At 42.2% G+C, this 9,821-nt stretch overlaps 1 pseudogene; it reads left to right on the forward strand.

Annotated features, from left to right (window-relative positions):
- LOC110261411 lies at positions 1,251-9,593 on the forward strand (annotated as a pseudogene).

The following is a 9,821-nucleotide window of genomic DNA, read 5'->3' on the forward strand; positions in this document are numbered from 1 at the left end:
GAGGATTTTGTGCCCAAGGTAGCTTGCAGTAGGAATAGAGGTGTTGACTCAAACGGGCGTTTAAATAGCAAGGGGCGTTCTGGGGGTACGAGGGCATCGCAGGGGCCTTCGTTTCTTGACCTTTCCACAGGGTGACACAGGTGCAACTGCCTCTCTCCTGGGTGTTCCTATGCCCCAGTTAGCTGGAAGAGAAAGACAGGTGACTCTCGCTCCCCAGCTGGGTGTTTGGTTTGCTCTTGCTCTGTCCCAAGGGCATCTTCTGTGGGGTTTTGTTGACAACATTAGGATTCCATCTTGGCATCCCCAGCGGGACAGGGACGTGTGGCAGGAAGCAGGGGCGGCCCTTTCCCCGCTCTCCACGGAAACTGTAAGGGGAGGCCATTAAAAGCTCTCTGCAGTTGGCCAGATGGGAGAAGCTGGGGAGATGGCCAAGGCTCTTCTCTCTTGCGGAGGACTGACGGCAAGGTTTCAGGAGCCAGGGCGGGCTGGCGGGCTAGGGGTGCAGATGGAGAGAGGCACGGGGTTCTGGCCTCGACTCTCAGAACCTAGGTCTTTGTTCGAAGATTGGGTTGTCTGGAATCCTGGCTCTTGGGCTCAGGTTGCCGTGGACTTCCTATCAGTTCTTCTTCCTTAAGAACAGTGACTGTCTCCCATGACTTGCTCTGTGTGGATAACCTGAGCGGTGGATGGTCTTTGGGTTTGGGGCGGATGCAGAATCGACATTAGGGCTGGAGGTCAAAGTGAAGCCAGGTCACCTCTGGTCACGGGTCCTCTCCGGTCTTACGTCCCAACAATCCTCCTAGCCCTTTCCTTCCCTCGCACACTTTCCTTACCGCCCACACCTCGGTCCCTCCCATTCCTTTCTTCCTAGAACTCCGTCTTATTCTGTTTACTTCGTTTCTCTAGTTAATTGATCATTCTCTGTGCCAAGCCGTGTTCTAGGGCAGCTAAAAAGCCAATTGATATACATTTTTCTGAACTCAATAGGTCCACCGTAGAGACATTCTTGAGAGGACAATGATGTTATGCGGACGATAATCCTTCAAGCATGACTCAGTGACTGCATATTAGGGAACACCACCCCTGCTCGCTAGAGGGCCTGGCTATTGAAATTAAGACAGAACTTTCTGGCTTAAGTGGAATCTTAGGGAGATCCCCCTCCCCTGCCCCCGGCTAAATAGCGTCCCATGGTCCCACTGAAAGCGAAGGTCGACTCAGAGAGAGAGGCCTTAGAAAGACTCGTTCCGAATATGGCGATCACTGCCTATGTCACCTTCCCTCCCATTTCCTCTGCTTTCCGGGACCCCATGGCTTCTCACGACCAGTGATGGGAGCATGCAGAAGGAAAACGTTATCCCGAAAGAGTCTGTGGCTGCACTTAGTCCTTTTTCTAGAAGGGCCTGTCCTGTTTGTTGGTGGCTTACACTCATGAGGTACGATTCTATAGTTGTTCTCGTGCAAAAACCTAACAAGCTCAAGCTTGAGGTGCAGGTGGAGGGAAGGCCGGCATTCTTTACCCGTTCCACTTAGAGCTTATTTGCCTGAGCCGTAAAGAGAATATGGTCAAACTGTTAAGATCTGGCATTAAAGTGAGCGTGTACTTGGTTCCGATCTGCTCTAATTCCATTGGCATCTGTTTGTGCTCTAGTTGATTTTCCTCGTGCCAAAATGGAAGTAATGGTGCCTTACTCGGTTGAGATGTTGTGGAGGATGAGTTGCGATGCCTGGCTGCAGAAATTTTCATTTAGCTATTGTTACTACTGAAAGAAGGTTTAACCTATCAAGTCCATGTGTGCCGTCAGGCCACCCTGAAAGAAGGTTATACGTCGCTCCTATGTCCATTTACTTTATTACCAGTATTCTAACTGATCTGATGTAGATATAGATAGTGTTAAGAAGATTAAGTTACAATGAGGCGGAGAACTTTCTTCCTGAGATATTAGTTCTTAATCTTTAGATATTCGATGAGCGCCGTCTAGAGATTATAGGTTATCGTTACTGCAAAGCACTAGGGGCTATGAGACATAGAGAACGTGAAAGGCATCTAGTCAAGTGTAGGAGTGGACGATGGTTGGTAGACTCGGGGAGGCTTCCTCGGTTGGGCGGTGTTCGCTGAGCTAGTCCTCAGCTGGGATAAAGTTGGATGGTGTAACAGGGCATGTGTGGCAGTTGGGGTGCAGGCACTGGTGCTTTTCTATGCTAAGACCTGAGCAAAGTTGAAGGTGTGACAGAGGTGGATATGCACAAAACTGGGTCTATTATTGAGCATATTATAGCGTATGTAGAAAGAAGTGGGGTGGGAGACAGAGCTGGCCTTGAGGCTGTGAAAAGCTCGGGCGAGCTTCTAGGAATGGTTCGTGCATCTGTCTAGTATTGGGCACTGGGAATCCTTGTTTTCTTCTTTATTCGTTTTTTAGTTGATTTATATGTTTTATTCAATTTCAGCATCGTGACTAGTCATGTTGTTGTGTTTGCTGTGTGTGTTTTCTTTATCACACTGGTTTTCCATTTCGTGGTCCTACTTAATTTGATCGGGTGTGTTTAAACAGGAGGTCCCACCGTACATCCACTTGTACATCCAACTCTTGGGCTGGGACTTGAGGAATTTAAAGGGTTTTAACAGAACAGGCAGGACCGGGTTCGATTGTTTGCAGCATCACTTGCAGTTGGCCCTATGGAAGAATGCCTTCAAGGATAATGCAAGCAGGGGCTAAGGAGGGGTGTCTTTTGTTGGGATTGTGGATGAGAAAAATGGGCTCCTGATCCAGGTGCAAAGGAAAGCGGGTGCTCTTGGGGCTGCAGGTGGTCCTCGTCAGTTGAGGAGTGGGGTGGGTGGTGAGCGAGGATGGCCTGATGATCTCCCCGGTTCTTCCCTATCGAGGTATTCTATACAAATACCACGTTTGTTTTTCCCTTTAATCATGTATACTGTTGCATTGAACTTGGACAGTCCCCTAGTTTTGGGGTTATTTTGACTAGTGTTTTGAATATTTTGTGCATCTGGTCTTTCATTTCTTGATACACACTATGACTACGGTGGTATAAAGTAATGGGGATAGGTAGTTAGGAAGGATTGCTGGGAGAATGGTGGAGTGCATGTGTTCACTTGAGAAGATTGCCATCAAAAGTTCTCCGAGGGATTGTGCAAATTGAGGTCTCTCTATCAAGTGTAGAAGTTTCCAGTTACTCTTGCAATTACACGTATTATTTCCTGACCCATTTGGTGTGTGGGTGGTTGGTGTGTGTGGTCTTAAAATTTGTAATTCCTGGCTGATTTATGTTGAATGCCTTTTCACTTGAATTAACGACTTTAGCTGCCTCTTTTGTGACGTGTCTTTTAAGAAGATTTGCCCATTGATCTCTTGGGCGTTTTGTTCTTTGGTTATTTGTAGAGGTTTCTTTATTCTGGATCAAATTTTAGAATTCTGTTTTAATGTCATCTGTGTATTAATTATGTATTATTATATAATTATCTGTGTATGTAATTTGAATTTAACCATTAGTTTATCATTTGGTTTCGCTCTTGGCTGGTGCTTTTTCTTTTCTGTTAAGAATCTATGGCCTATTTACAAGGTTGACAAAATAGTTTTTGTCTTTTGCTTCTCAAAATGTTGTTATTTGTCTTCATCTTAATTCTATAAGAATTCTGTGATTGACTTTTGTGATGTGTTGAAAGGTAGGATTAAAATTATTTTATCCCTGTTGTTGAATAGCCCAAGAGTCCGCAGAAATTTATGAAAAGAACATTGCTTTCCATTGCATTGGGGATCAATTTTGTCAGAGTTAGGTGACTACTATTCACAAGGGTCTGTTCCTAGACTTTATTCCTCCATTGATCTACGTTTTTGCTGTTATGTATTTCTACTGTTAACTATATGCTTTTGTGAGTCTAAATCCTTGGTAAGTCCTCTGCTTTGGCTCCTTTACTTCAAAATTTACTTATAAGTATTTATAACCAGGCTTGTTCAGTTTTATAGAAAAACCACCGGTTTTGATGGAATCGATTATTGGTTGTAAATCAGTTTCAGGTCTCTTGCCAAGTCGAATTGCCAACCCATGTATTAACTGGCTTGTTCCTCCATTTTATTTGGTCGTCCATTAATTTCTCTAAGGTAATGTTTCACACACCAGTTTATTAGAGTTATTGCTGCATGTTTTGTTTTTTTAAAATCCTCTTATGAATTGTTTCTAGTTGCTGGTATATTAGAGAATAGTTGGATGTTGGCTGTCCTTAATTAACAGGACAGTTTGTCTTTATAGTTCTTTCAATTTTCTATCCTATACAATCAGTTGTTCTGCACAATAACAACAGTTTTGTATCTTCCTTCCTAACCTTTGGGCTTTTTTTCTTCTCTTGAACTTATATTCCCTGGCTAGGACTACTAGATTGGCTATAGTGACATTTTTGATTCATTTCAGTGTTAGAGGAGTAAGTCTTATCAGTATTTCACCATGTAGTATGACACCTGCTGTAGGTTGCTTCTTTTTTATTGGGATATATTTATCACATAGGGAAGTTCACTTCTTTTCTCTGGACTGGAGGTTATTTTAATCTTCACGGTTGATTTTTTAACAGATGCTTGTTTCGTTTAAGTTATCATATGTGTTTCCCGTTACTTCCCTTAATAGATGATTACATTGTTTTACTTATCCCAGTCTAAACGCCTTGATTTTGTCATAAAACCCAATTTGATTGTGACGTATTATCTTTTAAATATATCATTAATATATTGTAAGGAGCTTTCATAATGCCTTAATGAAAGGATTCACTTATGAGTTCCTTCTTGTACTATTTTGTTCCTTTCTGGTTTTTGTTTTATGCTGGTCTCATAAAATGAGTTGGTAGAATGTTCCTTTTTCTATGCTTAGAAGGGTTTGTTACCATTGAATTATGCCTTCATAACGTTGGAGGAATTTCACCGTAAGCTGTTCTGGGCTGAGTTTTTCTTTTTAGAAAGGTTTTATTTATAGATTCTTTTTTTGGAAAGACCAGTCTAGACTTTCTGACTTTAGTTCATTATTTGTCAGTTTTGGTAATTCTTCCGGTTTTCTAAGGATTTTTGTTCATTTTGTTTGATTTGTCAATTTATTGGTATTAAAGTGTTTTGCTATTTTTTATAGTTTTAATGGCTTAGGGATCTATAGAATGCCCCCTTTTCTTCCTGGTTAGGTTAATTTTGTGTTTCTTTCTTTTTCTTTACTTGTTTTTTTTCTTCTTTTATGATTGTACAACTTGTATTAGTTTCAGGTGTTATTTTTTCGTTTATCAGGTCTTTGCTAGAGACTCTTGCTTAAGGATTATTGCTATTTCAGAGAATGATATTTTGGCTTGTTGTTTTTCTCCATTTAAGTTTGTCTACATTTATTGTTTTTTTGTGCTTATTTCCATGATTTTATTTCCTTCACACACCTTTGGGGTGTGTAGTTTTGTAGCTCCTTTTTCTAGCTTTTGAGGTGAAAGTTCAGTTTTGATAATTTTTAGCCTTTTTGTATTCTAATATACACAATTTAAGGCTTTTAATTTCCCACTAAGCCGTATATGTTTATTTTATCACACTTACTTTAAAATTTACTAATTTTCATGGTTTATTTTAATTTTTCCCATATTATTTAGAAGTGATGTATTTCAAAGGGTTGGGGTATTCCCATATTTTATTTGAATGGATGTTCTAGTCCAGTTTTAGATTTAGAGAGTATACCTAAATGGCTTGTCGCCTTGGATTTGCTTGAGCTTACTTTTATGATGCCAGCATTATGGTCCGTTTTGACAAATGTTTCATTGGAAGCTACACTGTTTCTTTTTGGTTGTATTTAACTGATGTATTTTTCCCTAGGGCATGTTCTATGCTTACATTAAGTTGTATTTCTTTTTTTTCCCAAGTTTCGAGTTGGAGATGATTGAATGCTAACATTGGGTAAGTGCTGAGTAAACAAGTGTATTGCGATTTGATGTAATTGCATATATTGCAGCATGAGTAAGGGGTGTGTTTCTTTGAATAATATGTAGGGTTTTTAAAAAAATCATTGAAATATGACTTTTATTTAGGAATATTTAGTCCTTTTGGCATTTTAAGTAATTACCTATATAAGTTCATACCATCTCTCACTTATTTTCTTCATTGACTTTTTTTTTTTTTTTTTGTTTTTTGTGTCTTTGCATTTTCTAGGGCGCAGCAACGCATAGGAGGTTTCCCAGGCTAGGGGTTGATGAGTCGAGCTGTGGCCACCAGCTCCCACAGACACAGCATGTGGGATCTGAGCCGTGTCTGTACCTACACCACAGCTCACGGCAATGCTGGATCGTTTAACCACTGGCCGGGCAGTATGGAACGCCCTCATGGTTCCTGTCGGATTCCGAACGGGAACTTCCATTTGACTATCTTATGTTCGACTTTTTTCTCTTTCAAAGAGGCGTTATTTTAGATTAATGAACATTTTTAGTTCATTTATCTCCTGTTTCAGGTTGTATGGCTATACATTTTATTTTTTATTATTTTCTGGATATTATAACGTGTATCTTTGGCTTCCAGTCTATGCAAAGTTGCAGCATTTTTGCGCTTTTCCAAGTATGCTTAATATTTAGAATATGACTTTATTAGATCCGCTGCTTTCTTATTTATTGTTTGCCTATATCTTTTGTTTTTTCACTTAAGTCCCATAAAACTTATTAATGGCTTTATTCGTTATTTATACTTATCCTTCCATGGGGTTCTCTTCTCTTTTTGCATTTTTGATGTTTCTGTCACTTTCTTGGTGCTGGGAGATTCCCCTGAAACAATCTCAACTTTTGTTGGTCTGAAAAGTGTTTATTTCATTAAAATATTTTTCCAAAAATTTCTTTTGGAAAATAACTGAAAAACCCTCAGAAAAGCGGGAAGGAATATTACAGAGGAATCCTATATGTTCACATTACCTAGATTATTATTTTTAGCATTAATTGTTTTATAATTTCCAGAAACTATTTCGAATAATTTACAAATCATGTTCCTTTACCCTTTAATAGGTTCAGGAAAATTTGTTCTTATAGATTAGAGATAAGGTATTCTCTTCTTATAGCAGTGGTATCAATTCAGGAGAATTATAATCGGACACACTTGTCTAACTAATCTAATCATATTCTAGTTTTGGAATTCTTGTCAGAGATGTCTTTTATTTAATATTCCCCCCCCCGGATTATATCTTACTTTGGTTGGTATTATTTTTTTCAGTCCCTTGCGTTCTTGTAGTTCTTAGCCTTTGCTTGTTTTTCATATGACATTTTTGGAAGATTAGCAAGGTAGTTACTTTACGAGATACTCTCGTTTAGGTGTCTTTGATGTCTTCCTCTGATTAGATTCAGACTTGCATTTTTTGCCCTGAAATAATATATAGTGATCATTGTTAGGATTTCACTTGGAACACGTTGTGGGTCACCTGTTTCCTTGTTGGTATGTTCATTGACTCCAGTTTAGATGGCTGTCGGTTTCTTCTGCTGATAGCTTACTTTTACTTCTGTAATTTTCTAATTACTTTAGATGGATAGCTTGTAAACTATGTAAATTCTGTTCTTATCTATTCTTCCCCATGAGATTTGAGCACTGTATTGGTAGGCCTGGCAGGACGCAGACACACCAGTAATGTTAGTGAGAAGATTAATATACAGAATTGCTAAACTAGTGAAAGTGGATAACTGCTAAAAGGAGAAGAAAAAAGAAAGAAACTCTAACAGATCAGAGGTTAGCCAATTGAGGTAGGGGGGGGAAGCAGTACTGCTCATGGTGTAAGAACAGCACAACATTGAGGGACTTAGGATTTAGGAGGTTAACTCCTCCCTACATGCATCCCCAGTCTGACCGTCTTTCTCCCACCCTCCAAAAAAAGACGGAGCTCAGACTTTTTTCAAACATCGGTTGCGGGTTGGGGCGGGGGGGGAGTATTTGGTGGTGGCTTAGGTGGTCGGGCAAGAGCCAAGCCGAGTTCGCTAAGAAGTGGCCAGAGTGGTGGCAAGAGTGCGGTTGGTCTGAGTTTGACGTGGTTGGTCCACTGAGGTCATGTGATGGGCTCTATGCTTCTACACAGCCTTGCGTCTAGGCAAGGGCTGGAAGACCAGCGCAAGTGCCTTCCTGCTGCATTCCTCACAATGCCCCTCTTGTGCCCATTACTGATAATGCTTCACACTGTTCAGCTGCTGAGGAGGATGCTTACAGGGTGAGGAGGTGTTGTTGTAGCATCCTGCGGACAAACTCACGGCAGGGGAAGGCCACCTCTGCAGGTTTGCGGGCAGTTGTGATGTTGGTGATGTTCTCTCTAGAACCCGGTGACCTGTTTGGTCACTGAAGGGGTGGGAATAGAGGGGGAGACTGTATATGAGCATTTGCCTCTTCTTTGGTCGTTTTGAAGGCCTTGTGTACGAGCATTCACTCATTCCCCAACTCCATAAACCTGAGGGTGTATCTCTTAGCACGTTTTATGGATGGGAGACCGGGCTCGGAGTTAAGTTGATCACACAGTAGTTAGGTGAGCGGTGGGCCAGAATTAGAACCCTAGGCCTGTCTGCTCCAGCCGCTTACTGGACTATTGAACGTTAATGACATTAACGAATGTAACTCTTCATTGGCAGCCATTGGATGCCTTCCAGGGCAGAACCAAAGCTGGTTTCTGAATTATCCTGCGTGGCTTTTCCTGTGACCCCTGTTCCAACAGGATCCTCTTCATTGCCCTTTCTTCTCCTCTAACCTGAGCTCAGTTCCTTGGCAATGGGCTCATCTCATTCCTGATTATGTTCCTGCGACGTTGAATCTCCACACGCCCATTACTTTTTCCTCTGCAGTCCTCTTCCCTGCTGGATGTGGGCTGTGTCACCACCACCGTGCCCCAGATGTTGGTGCATTCTTTCTCGCTCAATCTCAGACCATCGCCTTTTGCTGGGCTGCTGGCTTACAATTGTAATGTGTTTGGTGCCTTTGGGTCTGACCGAGTCCTTTTTGTTTTGTGGTCAATGGCGTGTATGATCGGTTTATGTGGCCATTTTGTACCCCCTTGCCATTACACTGTTCCTCCTCAGCTGGGGGCCTGTGTACACGGTGGCTGCTGCGGACCTGGGCCTGCGGTTCTTCTCCTCTTCTGATCCATACTTTTTCCACCATGACGTGCTGCCATACTGTGGGCCCAACGTGGTTCAACCACTACTTCTGCGAAGGTCCCTCAGTGCGAAGCTTGGCTTGCACGGACACCCACCTCATTGGATGGTGGACCTGTCATCAAGCGTTCTTATTGGTTGTGTCCCCTCTCCCTCATTCTGGCTTCCTAACATCAGCATTGTCCAGCGCCTTCTTCAAGACAAGTCCACCGCAGGCCCGCTGCAAGGCTTTCTCTACAACTGTGCTTCCCACCTGACCGGTTGGTCACATTCTTCTATTGCTCCAGCCACCTACAATCTACATGAGCCCAAACTCCAGCTACTCCCCTTGAGCGAGACAAGCAGATCTCACTCTTTTAACAATGTCTTCACGGCCCTGCCTCAACCCCGTGGTTACCAGTCTGAGGAACCCAAGGACATCAAGGGGGCTTTCTTCGAAAGTGATGGGAAGGGGGTTAGAGTGGCCTGCGTTTGAACTGGAGACAGGAGGGGCTGCGGGATTAGAACATCCAGTCCTTGTGAAAGAGGGACAGCATACATTTGAACCACCGTAGGCGCTGGCCAGTGGAACAAAGGTGTCCATGGAACATACACGGCTGTCTTGATCAACTTGCTATATTGTGTGCACTGAGGAACAACTCCATAAGCCTCAGTTGGCCTTCACAGCGAAAGTTCATGTATGCTCATTTCTATGTCAGTCGTA

Source organism: Sus scrofa, chromosome 6 (assembly GCF_000003025.6).
Source record: "Sus scrofa isolate TJ Tabasco breed Duroc chromosome 6, Sscrofa11.1, whole genome shotgun sequence".
NCBI lineage: Eukaryota > Metazoa > Chordata > Mammalia > Artiodactyla > Suidae > Sus > Sus scrofa.